Source organism: Zootoca vivipara, chromosome 16 (genome assembly GCF_965207765.1).
Source record: "Zootoca vivipara chromosome 16, rZooViv2.hap1.1, whole genome shotgun sequence".
In the NCBI taxonomy this organism is placed as follows: domain Eukaryota; kingdom Metazoa; phylum Chordata; class Lepidosauria; order Squamata; family Lacertidae; genus Zootoca; species Zootoca vivipara.
The window spans coordinates 20759214-20775489 of NC_142599.1; the positions used below are offsets into that span (position 1 = coordinate 20759214).

At 47.5% G+C, this 16276-nt stretch overlaps 1 protein-coding gene across 3 annotated transcripts in view; it reads left to right on the forward strand.

Annotated features, from left to right (window-relative positions):
- The window catches only part of DTX1 (deltex E3 ubiquitin ligase 1), a 49226-nt gene that overhangs the window by 3288 nt on the left and 29662 nt on the right, over positions 1-16276 (forward strand). The window lies entirely within an intron of this gene.

Below are 16276 nucleotides of genomic sequence, written 5' to 3' on the forward strand. Positions count from 1 at the left end.
GATTTTATAAATTGGTCCAGAGGTTCAAAGGTGGAAGCTGCTCTGGAAACAACTTGGGCTGCTAACATCACCAAGAATGATGTGTATGTGTGTAATATTTCAGGCTTATTGGGTTTGCCTTGGGTTTTTTTTTTACTAGAACAACCCCCCTCCCCCCCCCAAAACCCACTACCAATCAGAGTGAAATGCAAAAGGCAGACACATACCCTCCAACATTTCTCTGATGAAAATAGGGATGTCTTATTCAATAATAATAATAATAATAATAATAATAATAATGTTTACACCCGAACCGTCTTGACTGGGTTGCCCCAGCCACTCTGGGCGGCTTCCAAAATATATAAAAACACAGTAACACATTTTAAAAAAATCTTCCGTATAGAAGGCTGCCTTCAGATGTCTTCTAAAAGATGTCTAGTATTTACTTATCTCCTTGGCTTGGGAGTCACATATCTCTGTACCTTCCAACATTTCTCCAGTGAAAATAGGAGTGTGCTTAGGAAAAGCGGGACATTCCAGGATCAAATCAGAAACCGGGACGGCCTCTGTCCCTGAAAAATAGGGACACTTGGAGGGTCTGCCTGAGAGGGTTAGAATGAAAATGCAGAAGGAGGTGCCTCCGGTCACATTCTTGGCCTGAGGGATTTATTTTCGGGGATGAGCTGAGCCCAGAGTCCTTTCTTCATTTCAGCTGCCTCCTTTAGGCAGGGGGAAGTTGTTGCCTTATTGCCGCTGTTGAACAGTGGAGAGTCAGAAGCGCCTGCTCTCTCAAGGGGCTGTGTTGGCTACAAACCTGGATGGCTTTAAAAGAGGACTGGGTGAACTCAAGGAGGGGGCTCTGAACAGCCGCTAGCCACAATGACTCTGCTGCCACTGTCAGATGCGGCGAATGCCAGAAAAAGCAAATGGGGAGCATTGTTCTTATGCTCAAATCCTGCTTGCATCTGGTTGGCCACTGTGAGAACGGGGTGCTGGACAAGACGGGCCCATGGTCAGATCCAGAGGGCCTCTTCTGATGTCCGTTATGACCTGCAAATATATCCTGATTTACTTTCTCTTCACCCCTGCTTGCCACACAGGAGTTGATCTGAAGTGGGCTTCTTGTTTTTAAACGCAGCTCTCTAATCTTTTTCTAAGCACCTCAAACGTTTCCGGGTGGGTAATGAACTCAGGGGAAATTGAACTGGTGTGGGGGGGGGCAGTGATCTGGCTACTGGATAGGATATTAATTGGGGGGAATAAATTATTTTGAGATTGCTGGAGATTACTAGGAGCGTCATGGCTGAGAAGGGCAGCGGAATTTATTTGGAGCAAGGGATTCCGTTAGGGAATTCACTCGGGGTAAATAAATTGCAGAGGAGCTGATCTAAGATGGCTGGCAAACTAATTGGAGATTTTATCTGGGGCAGTTTGGACGGCTTGCCTTTGGTGACATTTAACATTCTACATTTGCATAGATATGCATTAGCATATGCAAACTTTATGGCTTGCATTGTTGGTGTGTAGCTCCAGAGTCTTATTTTCAGTGCCAGGGCCCAGAGAGTGCAGAGTATTAAAATGCAAGTAAATGAAATAAATAAAAGGCAGGAGCGCCTCTGGGGAAAGACAGAGTGCTTTTTGCTTACTGCTGAAGATGTGCCTTGAGTCTCCATGTGTCTGAGATGAGCTCTAAGGGTGAAGAGCAAGGGTAGGTAATATTTCCAGCCCGAGGGCCACATCCCTTTCTGGGCAACCTCCTGGGGGCCACGTGGCGTGGTGGGTAGAGCCAGAGGCAAAAGTGGGTGGAGCAATGGATCTAAATGCTGCTTTTGTATACAGTAGGCTAATTTCTGCACATGCTCACACACATCCCTGCCCACCCTTTATCGAGCAAGAGGAATAGCTCTTTTCAAGTTTTCCCTTTTCTCACGAGGAAGCCTATTCAGCATCAGGGAATTTCCATTTTAAAAAGGGAGAACTTAACAGCTATGGCAAGAGGCCTGGTCAGAGTCAAAGGACACATTCCAGCCAGGCAGAAACACTTGAGGAGGATGTGAAGCAGGGCTGGTGAGGGGCGTGGCCTGGGAGGAGGGGCGTGGCCTGGGGAGAGTGCAAAGGGCCTGATAGAGAGAGCTACATTTGGTCCCTGGACATGAAGATCCTCATTCATGGTGCAGAGGCAAAACCAAACCAACCAATTTCATCCAGAGCCGAGCTCCAGCATATGCATATTCAGTAATGTTTCTGTATAACAGTTGCTGGAAACCTCAGAGGAGGGGAGAGGGCTCTTGTGCTCAGGTCCTGCAAACACCTGGTTGGCCACTGTGAGAAAAGGATGTTGGACTAGATGGGCCACTGGCCTCACCCAGCAGGGCACTTTGTGTGTTCTTATGCACCACTGAGCCAGCATTCGAAATTTGCCAGGCGCATTTTGCACCCGGCTATCGGCCACTTGTGACCAAGCGAAGATGACTGGGTGCCGGGATGGGGCCTGACATCTCCACTCTTTCGAGGTGCATGCCTGGGGATCCTTGGATCTTGACTCTTTCCACACGCTAGCAACACATCCTGTAGAGAATTCTATTGTTACAGTCTGCAAAATCAGAATGAATTTCAGGAACCAAAAGGTTGTGTTGAAAGAAATAGGATTTTCGAGCCATCTGGGCCCAAAATGGCAACTAGGCGTTCTGTTTCAGCGACTGCAACTAAGGAGTCATTTGGCACCTAGCTTATATACAGTGGTACCTCGACTTACGAATGACTCGACAACTGAATTTTTCGACTTACGAATGGGGCAAATGGCTGCACGCTTACGAATTTCTCGACACCCGAACGGAAATCGCGGCGGTTTTAGATAGGGTTTTTTCGACTTACGAATTTTTAGATGGGGTTGCTTCGACTTACGAAATTTCCCGTTTCCAATGCATTTCTATGGGAAATCGTGTTTCCAATGGAGCTTTTCGACTTACGAATTTTTCGACCTACGAAGGTGCCTTCGGAACGGATTAAATTTGTAAGTCGAGGCACCACTGTATCTGAGTTTCTAACACTGCACTGAACCTTTGTGCTTTTGTTTTTTGAGTGTAGTACTAGGAGGGGAGCAACCCAAATCTTTCATTCAGCCAGAAGCTCCCTGGGAGACCTTGGGCAAGTCTCTCTCTCTCTCTCTCTCTCTCTCTCTCTCTCTCTCTCTCTCTCTCTCTCTCTCTCTCACACACACACACATCTGTCTAGTTAAAGCTATGGTTTTCCGTATGGAAGTGAGAGCAGGACCATAAAGAAGGCTGATCGCCGAAGAATTGATGCTTTTGAATTATGGTGCTGGAGGAGACTCTTGAGAGTCCCATGGACTGCAAGAAGATCAAACCTATCCATTCTGAAGGAAATCAGCCCTGAGTGCTCACTGGAAGGACAGATCCTGAAGCTGAGGCTCCAATACTTTGGCCATCTCATGAGAAGAAAAGACTCCCTGGAAAAGACCCTGATGTTGGGAAAGATGGAGGGCACTAGGAGAAGGGGACGACAGAGGACGAGATGGTTGGACAGTGTTCTCGAAGCTACCAACACTGCGGAGGGCAGTGGAAGACAGGAGTGCCTGGCATGCTCTGGTCCATGGGGTCACGAAGAGTCGGACACGACTAAACGACTAAACGACAATTCCCTCTCTCTTCCTGACCTACCTCTCAGGCTTGTTGCGAGAATAATGGTTGGTGGGAGAAAACTGTAGCTCTTGCCTTTTGCTCCCTGGAGGAAGAGTTGGGGCAAAAATGATACAAATCAAAGGCCTCGTGATCTGGCATTTGTTCACCACTCCCTTCCCCCTCCCCTCCCACAGTTGAGCCAAATCAACAGAGGCGTTTGTTTTCCTTTTGCCTCCCAGGTGCTGCGGAGATCCAAAGGGACCTGGGTGTGTCATCTCCTGAGCCTCCAGGGAAGGCCTTTTGATACCTTAGCCTAGAGACAGCCAGCTTGTTTTTTTATATAGACAATAGGAGGCAGCGCAATAAGGAAATCCGCTTATTGATAAGGACCTGCCAAGCCAGTTGCCCCTATTCTTGCACTTAGGCCACTATACAGGTGAAACTCAGAAAATTAGAATATCGTCAAAAAGTGCATTTATTCCAGTAATGCAACTTTTTATTTTTTATTTTTATTTTAATTTTTACAAATGCTTTCTTTTGGAAATTCCACAGTAATAAAACAAATAGTTACAATAATACAAAAATAAACATCGCTATTACATTTCATTAATCACATTCCATTTATAATTGACCCGCCTAAAGACAAATAATTACAATTACAACAAATAAAGGCTTGACATATCTTGCTTTGCATGTCATGCATCTATCTCATATATTGGTTTCACCTTTTAAGTTGCATTACTCAAATAAATGCACTTTTCGACGATATTCTAATTTTCCGAGTTTCACCTGTATTCTGAAGCCACACAAAACAGTTGCCTTGCTGCCGCTCAGCAGAGTTAGGCTGGATGGGAGGAGATCTCCTGGGATCTCCTTGTACGAGTTCATCTTTGAGGCAGATGGTGGTTGGACAAGACCTGGGAGTCATACCATACCCTCCAACATTTCTCCAATGAAAATAGGGGTGTTATAAGAAAAACTGCTCCCTTTCCCTTATGGGGTATTCCAGAGCCTATATAGACTCCTTGAGGGTTTCCTATTGGTAGGAGGAAACAGCAGAGGCCGACCAGAATATATTGAGAAGCAAAGCAGCTAGTAAGCCTGATCTTTATTGAACTGTTGCAACAGGGTCCCCACTCCCCACATGCAGGAGGGAGGAGAACCCTGAACAATGGTGCGCAAGCCCTTATATAGATTCTTGAAATTGCCCACCCTTATATAGATTCTTGAAATTGCCCACCCTGGGCAGCCTGGCCATTCTTTCGTGATGGTTAATGCTTTAGTTCCTGAGTCCAGGTCACAGGCTCACCCTATTCATACACAAAAACGCCCTTAAGACATAGGATTTGCAACCAAAAAGACAATGAGAAGGCTTTCCCCATTTACCTCCCTTACTGTAGAGGAATATTTGAGGTCATTGGGAGAGTCAAAATGGCTATTTCAGACACATGGTTCATATATTTAGATAATGTGTGCATTTATGAATGCTCTATATTTGAGACCTTAAAAATCTTATAACAGGTTCAAATCCACTCTCAGCCAGGAAACTCACTGTGGGACTTTGAGCCAGTCATTTCATAGAAGCCTAGAACTGTAGAGTGGGAAGTAAGGCTGCCATATGCCCAGATTTCCCTGGACATTACTGGGATTTCAAAGGCGGAAGTGACTCTTTGTCCTGGATCTTAGGCAAGTCAATCAAAAAGTGTGGGGTTTTTGGCATTTCTGTAACAGCTTTTGGGGGGTCTTCCTAAAAAAAAAGTTCAACAACTTTCGGGGTGTCCTGGTTTTTCACTTTTTGAAATATGGCAACCCTAGTGGTTAGGGTCCTCCAAGGGTCATCCAGTCCAACCCACTGCAATGCAGGAATCACAGCTAAAGGAGCCCTGATGGATGGCCACCTAACCTCTGTTTAAAAGCCTCCAACAGAGGCCGCCACTTTCCAAGGGAGTTCGTTCAAACCACTCTCAATGTTGGAAAGTTTTTACTTAATGTTTAGTCGGAATCGCCTCCTTGTAATCTGAATCCATAGGTTCAAAGTCCTTTGCTCTGGAGGAGCAGAAAACAAGCTTGCTCCATCTTTTGTGAGACACCCTTCTTATCAGCCTAAGCTACCTCTCAGGGTTGTTGTTGGGGCAACTGAACCTGTCTCATCTTTCCCATGTTGTTCAGTTGTCCACATTTCCACATCAGTTTGTGGTTGTTTCAAAAGCTCTCATGAAAATTCACCAGCATTTTAGTGTTGTGTCCCCCCCCCCCTTTATCACTTCCAACATTCAGCTTCCTTTGACATCCACAAGTTCTAGGGCTATGACAGAGGGAGAAAAACAGACCCTCCAAGTGTCCCTATTTTCCAGAGACACCCCACAGAAGCCATCTCAGTTTTTTGATTTGATTCCAGAAGGTCCAGCTTTTCTGTAAAGGTAAAGGGACCAGGACCCCTGACCATTAGGTCCAGTCGTGACCGACTCTGGGGTTGCGGCGCTCATCTCGCGTTATTGGCCGAGGGAGCCGGCATACAGCTTCCAGGCCATGTGGCCAGCATGACTAAGCCGCTTCTGATGAACCAGAGCAGCACACGGAAACACCGTTTACCTTCCCGCCAGAGCGGTACCTATTTATCTACTTTCACTTTGATGTGCTTTCGAACTGCTAGGTTGGTAGGAGCAGGGACCGCGCAATGGGAGATCACCCTGTCGCGGGGATCTGAACCGCCAACCTTCTGGTCGGCAAGCCCTAAGCTGTGTGGTTTAACCCACAGCGCCACCCGCGTTCTTAGGACATCCCATTTCCATTGGATAAATCTCGGAGGGTATGGAGTTATGCAACCCCCGAGCCAGGGAGATAAGTAACCATGCAACCTTTAGAAGACATCTGAAGGCAGCCCTAGATAGCTTTATGATGTTTTTATGTGTGTTGGAAGCTGCCCAGAGTATGAGTATTATGATTATTATGGAATAGGACGTCCCCACTTTCATCGGAGAAATGTTGGAGGGTATGCGAATTCTGCACCACTCAAAGTTTCCAAACCATCCTCGGAGGCAGCCCTGCGTATGACACATTGTGGTAATCTATCCTCAAGGTTACCAGAGCATAGATGGCAGAAGTTAGGCTATCCCTGTCCAGATAGGGGCGCAGCTGGGCCACCAGCCGAAGATGATGGAAGGTACTCTTCTGCCACCAAGGCCACCTGAGCCTCGAGGGACAGCAATGGACCCAGGAGTTACCCCCAAGCTATGTGCCCGCTCCTTCAAAGGGAGTGTGACCCCATCCGAAGCAGGCAACCTCCCATCCGTAAGGCAGCTTCCCTATGTTCTTATCAAGTTACTCCACACCCAGAACATAACAAGAGCCTGCTGGTTCAGGCCCATGGCCCATCTAGTCTGGCATTCCATTATTACAGCAGCCACTGTAGGAAACCTGCCAGCAGGACCTGGGGGCAAGAGCCCTCTCCCCTCCTTGTGCCTTCCAGCAGCTGGAATTCCAAAGCATTTCGGACTCCCGACTGTCGAGGCAGAGCATGGCCATCGTGGCTAGTGGCCAACAACAGCCCTCTCCTCCTGAAATATACTCGGAGTCGAGAGTGAATTTCATGCTCTTTATTCAGCTCGTAGTCATCAAGGAGAAGAAGAGAAGAATGCCCTTTTCCCAAAACCATCTGCTTATATACATTATTTACACAATGGGCTTTGCGTGATTGGCTACTTCAGGGCTACACCTGTGGGCCAATCAGTTTGTGGATTGACTTCTGCCAGCAGCCTGATTGGCTGCTCCTGCAGGCCAATCAGGTTGCGGATTCACTTCTACCTGGAGTTGGATTGGGTGGCTCCTGCGGACCAATCAGACTGCTGATTCTGGATCCTATTGTTCTATGATTCAGCTCAGTACGTAACACCTCCGTTATTTTTTCCAGTCTCTTTTAAAGCCCTCTATCTAGGGCTAGGCAGCTGCGGCCACTGCCTCCTGCAGGAGGGAGTTCCGCAGTTTAACGGTGCGCTGCATGGAAAGCTCCTTTCTTTTCCCTGCCCTGAATCTTCTAACATTCCACTTCACTGGACGGGTTCTGAAAGAGGGAGAGGAAAACTTTTCTCTGTCTACTTTCCTTACGCTACGCATCATTTTAAACATTAACGGAGGGCAAGCTTCCTTGGCAGACTACTCGCCCGTTATCACTAATCAATATGTTGGGTGTGCTCCAGGGCGAAGTGTCAGTTCAGGTGGCAGAATGGAGAGGCCTAGCAGGTTTGGCCAGGAAGCCCCCGAAAGGCATCATCTGTGTCAGGAGTTTGTTGTCATCCCCCCGCATGTATTTCCCAGCATGGGTGGAGGGAAGGTTAAGGATGGTGTTGTCAGCAATGCCCCTTTGTCATATACTTAACAGCCTGGTCCTGCTGCTCTCCATGCCTTGAGGCTTCATGTCTGCAGCGGGGAGCTGTCTTAGTTTGTGGGCACGATTTAGAACCCTGGTGCTCCTCTAGACTAGGGTTTGGGGGGGCAGCCTACCTCACAGGGTTGTTGTGAGGATTGGTCGAGGTAGGGGGGAAACCAAGCGCGTATCGCTTTTGAGCTCCTTGGAGAAAAAGTGTGATGCAAGCATAACAAAGAACCGAAATTCAAAATTGTTTGTGTCTTAGTTGAGCAGCTATCTATCAGATGTCAAGGAGATAAAGAACTACACAACTTTTAGAAGACATCTGAAGGCAGCCCCGTATCAGGAGACGCTCTGTCTCCTGAGACCAGGGCCCTGCGGGACCTGATTTCTTTCCACAGGGCCTGTAAGACAAGAGTTGTTCCGCTGGCTTTTGGCCTGGAGCCAACCTGATCCCCTCCCCCATTTTCCTTTCCCCCTTTCCTTCTGTATGAGGCTGCATTTTAATTTTAATTTTAATGTTTATTTAATTTTGTTATGTTGCAATTCAATCAGCTGTTTTATATCAGCTGCCCTGAGCCCGGCCTTGGCTGAGGAGGGCGGGGTATAAATAAAACTTATTATTATTATTATTATTATTATTATTATTATCAGGGATTTTTAAAAAATATTTGATGTTTTATATGTGTTCAAAGCCCCCCAAAGTGGCTGGGGCAAGCCAGCCAGATGGGCAGGGTATAAATATGCTGCTTGTTGTTGTTGCTGCTGCTGCTGTTATCCACGCTCACCAAAACACAGTTATCCTTCAAAATTTGCCCTTCTCTGAATTTTGCGGTGCAGTTCTCCAACCGAAAAATGTTTGCCAAAAATGCATATATTGGGGATGGGAGAAGAAGAATGCCTAAAAACAAATATGTTAGTGAAAGTAACATACCAAATATATATATATATATAGAGAGAGAGAGAGAGAGAGGTAAAGGTAAAGGGGCCCCTGACCATCAGGTCCATTCGTGTCCGACTCTGGGGTTGTGGCGCTCATCTCGCTCTATAGGCCGAGGAAGCCAGTGTTTGTCCGCAGACAGCTTCCGGGTCATGTGGCCAGCATGACAAAGCTGCTTCTGGCGAACCAGAGCAGCACACGGAAACACTGTTTACCTTCCCGCCGGAGCGGTCCCTATTTATATACTTGCACTTTGATGTGCTTTCGAACTGCTAGGTGGGCAGGAGCTGGGACCGAGCAACGGGAGCTCATCCTGTTGCGGGGATTCGAACCGCCTACCTTCTGATCAGCAAGCCCTAGACTCTGTTGTTTAACCCACTGCGCCACCTGGGTACACACACACACACACACACACACACACACACATATATATATAATATCTTGCATTAGGGGAAAGTGGCTTGTAAATTTGGAAAGCGTCACCGAAATGAAGGGAGTTCAAACATGCCCAGATGTTGCTGCCTTTGATTCTGACCTGTTCATCTCCCCAGGGTATCTCAATTACACGGCCTCATTAAGTTCCTTCCTCCTGAGGCTGCAGGGAGATTCTCCTGGATCTGTGTGTGTTTCTCGCTCTGTCCCTTTCTCTCTGCGGAAAGCTCCGTGCTCCTCCACCCAAGCTTTGAATGGAGGTGCTACATCGAAATAACAAATAGTAATCCATCAGTCAGTGTGGGCCAGTCTACTGGGTTAATATGAAGGAGCCAGGAGGGAAGAATTGATGGTGAACAACCCCATCGTGAAACAGATGGAGGGTCTTGAAGATGGGAGAGGGCTCTTGCAGGCTTCCCTTTGAGGCATCTAGGTGGATATTCCTCCTGACCCAGCAAGGCTAAGGCGTTCTTCCTTCTGGAAGCAGAACTGGTTAAACAGTAGGAGAAAGTTACCAGCGGTAAGAACTCCCAGCTACCCTAGTTGGAGGCATTGTGTCTCTGAATAGCAGTAATCTCAAGTGGGGAAAGTTGGCTGCTGGACTAGGTGAGCCTTGGGCCTGATCCGGGAGAGCTGCCCTTATGTTCTCATTCATCATTCTCTCCTTGAGGAGCTTTAAAATGGGATTAGACAAATTCGTGGAGGATAAGGTGATCAAGAGGAGAAAAGTACTAATGGTAAGAGCGTCTCCACCCCCATCGTTCAGCCCGGACACTGAGGTCCAGCTCCGAGGGCCTTCTGGCTCACTGCGAGAAGTGAAGTTACAGGGAATCAGGCAGAGGGCCTTCTTAGAAGTGGTGAACACCCATCCAAAGTCTTCTAAAAGTTGCATCGTTATTTATCTCCTCGACACCAGAAGACAGCCCTGTATAGGGAAGCCTTTTAATGTGCAATGTTTTGTTATGTTTTTATATCTGTTGGAAGCCGCCCAGAGTGGCTGGGGCAATCCCAGGCAGTTGGGCGGGGTACAAATAATAAAATGATGGTGGTGGTGATGACCAGCTCCCATGGCTATGTTCTACCACCCTTGTTGGACGCATTATGCTTCTGAATACCAGTTGCTGGAAACCACAGGAAGGCGAGAATGGCTGTTGTGCACGGGCCATACTTTAAGGCTTTGCAGAAGTACCCGTATTTTTCGCTCCACAAGACGCACTTTTTTCCTCCTAAAAAGTAAGGGGAAATGTCTGTGCGCCTTATGGAGTGGATGTGTGGTTCCTGGAGCCGAATTGCCCAGGGGCAAAAAGCATATCGTGCTTTCCCCCCCTTTTTTTAAAAAAGAAAGAGCTAAAGGCTAACAAGAGGGAAAGAGGGGTGTTGAAAAGAAGTCGCTCAGCAGCTGATTGCAAGAGATAGGGAGGGAGATAAGGGAAGCTAGCTCCCTTCCCGGCCACGCCCCCTTGCCCAGGCCTCCGTTGTTGAATGTTCTGCAGAGGGAGGCTGCAACATGTGACTGGCTGATTGGATTATCTGGCTGATTAGATTATCAGAAGCTGCAGAACTGTGAGTTGAACAGGATTTTTTCCCTTTGCAAAGTAAACTCAACAACTTTGAGCTGATCCTTTAAAAAATGGGCCTTTTCCTCTTTGCAAAAAGAAGCTGCACAACTGTGAGCTGATCCCCCCAAAAACGGAGCTTTCCCCTTTCCTCCTCTGAAAACTAAGTGCGTCTTATGGAGCGAAAAATACGCTCCATAAATATCTGGTTGGCCACTAAGAGAACAGAATCCTGGACTCAATGGACCACTAGCCTGATTCAGCCAGACTCTTCTTATGTTCTTAAGAACCTGGTTTTTTCTTCTACCCACCCCTAGCTTTTGCCAGACAGGAGTTTGCCATTGGCCTGACCCAGCAGGGCTCTCCTTATGTTCTTAGGTGGGGAAATGGCCAAATTTGTCTAAAGCAGCCTTCTCCAAGCTCATAGACTTAAAGAATGGTAGACTTGGAAGGAACCCTGAGAGGCCCACCATTCCTGCAATGCAGGAATATGCAGCTGTCCCATACGGGGATCAAACCTGCAACCTTGGCATTATCAGTGCCCCCCTCTAACAAACTGAGCTATCCTGTCAGTAGCTGAAGCTCTCCAGATCTTTTGGACTGATGGGGGTTGGAGTCCAAAACGTTTGGAGGACCCAGCTTGGGAAAGGCTGGTCTAAGACAAGTGGGGAGGGGAGCGGACCTGTGGAGCTGCAGATGCTGTTGGACTCCAACTCTCATCAACACCAGCCAGTATGGCCCAACAGTCATGGGATGCTAGGAGTTGTAGTCGGGCAACATTAGGAGGGCCCCAGGTTCCCCAGTGTAGAAGGAAGGAAATTCTGCTCGAACGGAGCTCCCCACCTTCGGGCAGTCAGAACTTTTTATTTTTCCATTTTGCTGCAATTTGGAACTTGGCCACTTGCGAAGGAAAAGCAGCCAGCTCCCTTTCTGATCTGCAGTATTCCTTCCTGGCTCATAACACCTTGGACTGGTTTTGAAATTTGGACAAATGAGTTCACTCTGCTGTTTGGGATGAGGGTTTTGCATTTTACGCATCGTTTTCAAACGACTGCCATAATTGTTTTTTCTCTTAAAGGGTGCAGAGTTGTTGCAAAAGCTTTTGGGCTAGGCGGCCAGGTACGGTATGTAAAAAAATGAGAAATTGTTAAGAGGTGAGCAGTACAATGTAATAAATACATAAATAATCTTTAAAAAGCTGTTAGGTTCCTGCAAACTGCAACCCAAAGCACTATTTAGGATTTAGCATTGCTAAATTGGACTAGATCAGGGTTTCCCAAACCCGGGCCTCCAGCTGTTTTTGGGCTACAACTCCCATCATCCCAAGCTAGCAGGACCAGCGGTCAGGGATGATGGGAATCGTAGTCCAAAAAGCAGCTGGAGACCCCCAAGTTTGGGAAACCCTGGACTAGACAAGGTGTTTCCTATCCAATGCAGCCGGAGTTGCTTCTGAGGACCCATGTGGAGGTGTGGCTTGGGTGAATGGGTGTGGCCTTGTGTGGGCGTAGCCTGTGGAGAGGGGCGTGGCCTGGGAAGAGTCTCCAGGTCTGAATATCGAAGCATTCTCTTCCTGCGGGGCTGAAGCTTTAGATCCCTGATCTTGAAGATCCCAGACTGCACAATCCCGTTAATCGATGCCTCCCAGCTGCCCTCGCAAAACTGTGGTTATGTCCACACCAAACCTTTAAAGTTCATAGCTTCCCCAAAAGAATCCTGGGAACCGTAGTTTGATATGGGTGCTGGGGAAGATAGTTCAGTTTGGGGTGAACTACAGTTCCCAGATGGGTGCTGGGGGTGATAGCTCAGTGGGGGGGAACTACAGTTCCCATAATTCTTTGGGGGGGGAACAGTGTCCATTAGATGTGCATTAAGTGCTTGGTGCAGATGTGAAGTTGATTGGGCAATTGCCCTTGCTGCCCTCTTTTTCTCTGCCTTACTAGAGTTTAGCGAGAAATCGATGGGGTTTAAAGTTGGATAAATGCCCTGGCAGTTTGACGGGGCGTTTTCCAGTGTGCTGAGTTAATCTTTTGTCTCCGGGAGGATCCAAGCACAAGAGCACTCTCACCTGCTGTGGCTTCCAGCAACTGGTATTACTGCCTCCAACAGGGGACTGTGGGTTCATTGTGGGACTTACTCCCAGGTAAACGTGCCTCTAATTAGAGCCTCAGCTAAAATCAGCCTCACGAAGGACTGAATGGCAACATCACCGGTAGCATTCTTATCAGCCAGTGTTGTGGTAGTGTTGTGCAGTGGTCAACGGACCCGGGTTCGGATCCCCCCCTGCCAGCCATTGCAGAACCTTAGACCAGTTGGTACCTTACATGGTGGTTGTGGTGATGAAATGAAGGAGAGGGGAACATGCCTTGAACTCCTTGGAGGGGAAAAGGAGAGAGAAAATGTCCAAAGCAAAAACAGCATTGATCAGGATTTCATCAAATCGTAGAGTTGGAAGGGACCCTGAGGGTCATCTAGCCCAACCCCCGGTGATATAGGAATCTCAGCTGTGGCGAAAGAAAGCAATTCAGGAGTTTGGGGGCTCCCTTCAAAAAAAAAGAAACCCCAAACTTATTTAAGGCCATGGGAAGGGGATATGGTGCCCTCCCTCTCCACCAACTTTTAGGGCAGGATATTGGAGCTGAGGGCGAGGCTGGGGATCATGCGAGGCTCTCTGCATGCGGCTGCCGGCACGGCGGGGAACGGATCTGGTGCGAGGAGAGTTGCAAGCAGGCACCTGAGTGCTGCATCGCCTCGGCTGCCAATATTGCAGGGGCTGCTGGCACGCTCCCTCCGAGCTTGGCTGGGAGGACTGGGTCACCGGAGGAAGCTGCCAAGGGCTTGTTTTCAACCTGATGTTCTTCTGGATTCCATCCTGAGCTCAAGTTCCAAAGGGAGATCACAGGATTTTAGAGCCTGAAGGGGGCTAACAGAACTCACCTAGTCCACCCCCACCCCTCCCACACACACCTTGCTCTATGCAGGATCTACAATGTGGGATGCAGATTTACAGCGTCCCTGAAAGGAGGTTATCCAGCCTTTGTTCAAAAGACGTGCAGGAAAGGAGAGCCCCAACACGTCCTGAGCCAGGCAGTACCGCTGTCCAACCACCCTTTGTCATTAGTTTATTCCCATTATTTTCAGTTCTTCATATTGTTTTAATTTAAAGTCCACCATGGAGTTATTTCTATAATTCTTTATGCATTTGTCCCCCCCCCGTAAAATAGATATCCATGCCAACCATAAATTTTTTCCCAGCCCTCCAATTCCAAGATTTCAGTATTTTTTAATAGCATCCACTCTTTCAGCCAACTCCAGCCCTCCGCTTCAAAATATCTTCTTAAATTTCTTTCTTTTAGAGCAGGCTTCCTCAAACTCGGCCCTCCAGATGTTTTGAGACTACAATTCCCATCATCCCTGACCACTGGATCATGGGAGTTGTAGGCCAAAAACATCTGGCGGGCTGAGTTTGAGGAAGCCTGTTTTAGAGCACAAATCTAAGTCATTCTCCCATTCCCCCACCCCAGAACACCAACAAAGGACTTAAAACAGCTGATTTTGTTTTTTGTTTTTTTAAAAACTATTTAAAAAAAACTAATTTAGGAAATAGTTTAAAATGTTGCAACGAACAAGCAAAGCAGGCCATAACATTAATCTTTTGGGAAAGCTCCTGCAAATGTGCTGAAGAGATTTTGCTAATCCACTGCAGTCTGTGACCTATGCAAATGAATTGTTTGACATAATTTTCCTCTGCTTTGCTGATTAGGACAAAACACAGAGAGCTATTGAGGACACCAAAGCCCAACCCTCTAGAAATGTGTTAACTTCATTACATTTATATCCCACCTTATCTTTAGGAGTTGAAGGCGACATAACATGGTTATTTGCTGGACACTGCAATCTTTATCTTCACATCAACCTTATAGGGTAGGCTAGATGAGTTGTCTTTGACTTTTTTCTCCAGATGTGGAGCCCACTTTTAACTGAGGGATGTAAGAAGGCAGCGATTTCCCCAAAGCCCTGAGTTTGTCAAAATCAGCACTGTTTCCCTTTTGCTGCAGTTCAGTTTCTGCCAATGACTATATTGGCTGCTATTTAACATGACCTAAGTAATTCCTTGCGGGACCCAGGTGGCGCTGTGGTTAAACCACTGAGCCTAGGGCTTGCTGATCAGAAGGTAGACGGTTCGAATCCCCGCAACAGGATGAGCTCCCGTTGCTTGGTCCCAGCTCCTGCCAACCTAGCAGTTCGAAAGCACCTCAAAATGCAAGTAGATAAATAGGAACCGCTATAGCGGGAAGGTAAACGGCGTTTCCATGTGCTGCTCTGGTTTGCCAGAAGCGGCTTTGTCATGCTGGCCACATGACCTGGAAGCTATACGCCGGCTCCCTCGGCCAATAATGTAGGATGAGCGCGCAACCCCTTTACCTTTTTAAGTAATTCCTTACATATCTAACATTACCTGAGTTCATTTCAATGTAAAGTAACTGCCCAAACAATGTAAAAAGAAGGGCATTAATTTTGCATTGTTTGTGGACTGAAAAACAACAAGAGCCAGAGGTTGTGTAGTGGTTTAGAGTGCTGGACCTGGGAGACCAGCGTTCAATTTATTATTATTAGTAGTAGTACCCCACCTTTCTGACTGGGTTGCCCCAGGCACACAGCCATGAAATGCTCACTGGGTGCCCTTGGGCCAGTCAGTCTCTTTCAGGCATACTTTTGCAATCCATAAGGACTAGAAACTTGCTTTTTTTAAAAAAATGAAAGAGAGCGGAGGTCCCTGAATTCCATAACTAGAGCTGGACACTTTCACCCACTGTAACCTCGACCATAAGTACCTACTTGCTCCAGAATGTGGCCTGAAAGAATCGTCCACAAAAACCCTTGTGATGACGGATAATCTGGTTACAAGGGTCACCTCCAGACCGAAGAATCTCTCCTGGTGGCCCCGATGTGCATTTGCCTCGTAGGCCATCTACCTTCCCAGGTCTTCCTCCTCCTCCTCCTCTTCTTCCTCCTGAGGAGCGCTGCCTCAGCAAAACAGGCTGCTGCCTGATTCAATTCCTCCCCTTGTGCTAGGCAGGCTCAGAAGGCAGCTGATTAATTGCCGTAATTATGGTAATTAATTGGGCTGGACACACGGGCAGGGAGAGCTTTTTGCCGGAATGTGGACGCTGAGTTGTGCGGAGGTGGAGCAGAGCAATGTTCAGGCCAGGAGGAGGTTGTATATGTGAGCTGAGCTTTGTGATACCCCCCCCCCAAAAAAACGATAAGACTGGCACTTTTTCGGGTGCCAAAAGTGTGGGGGAAAGCACCTTTTTCAGATGCCAGCTCGTTGCTTCCATTGTTTAGGGCAAAACAGGAGAAG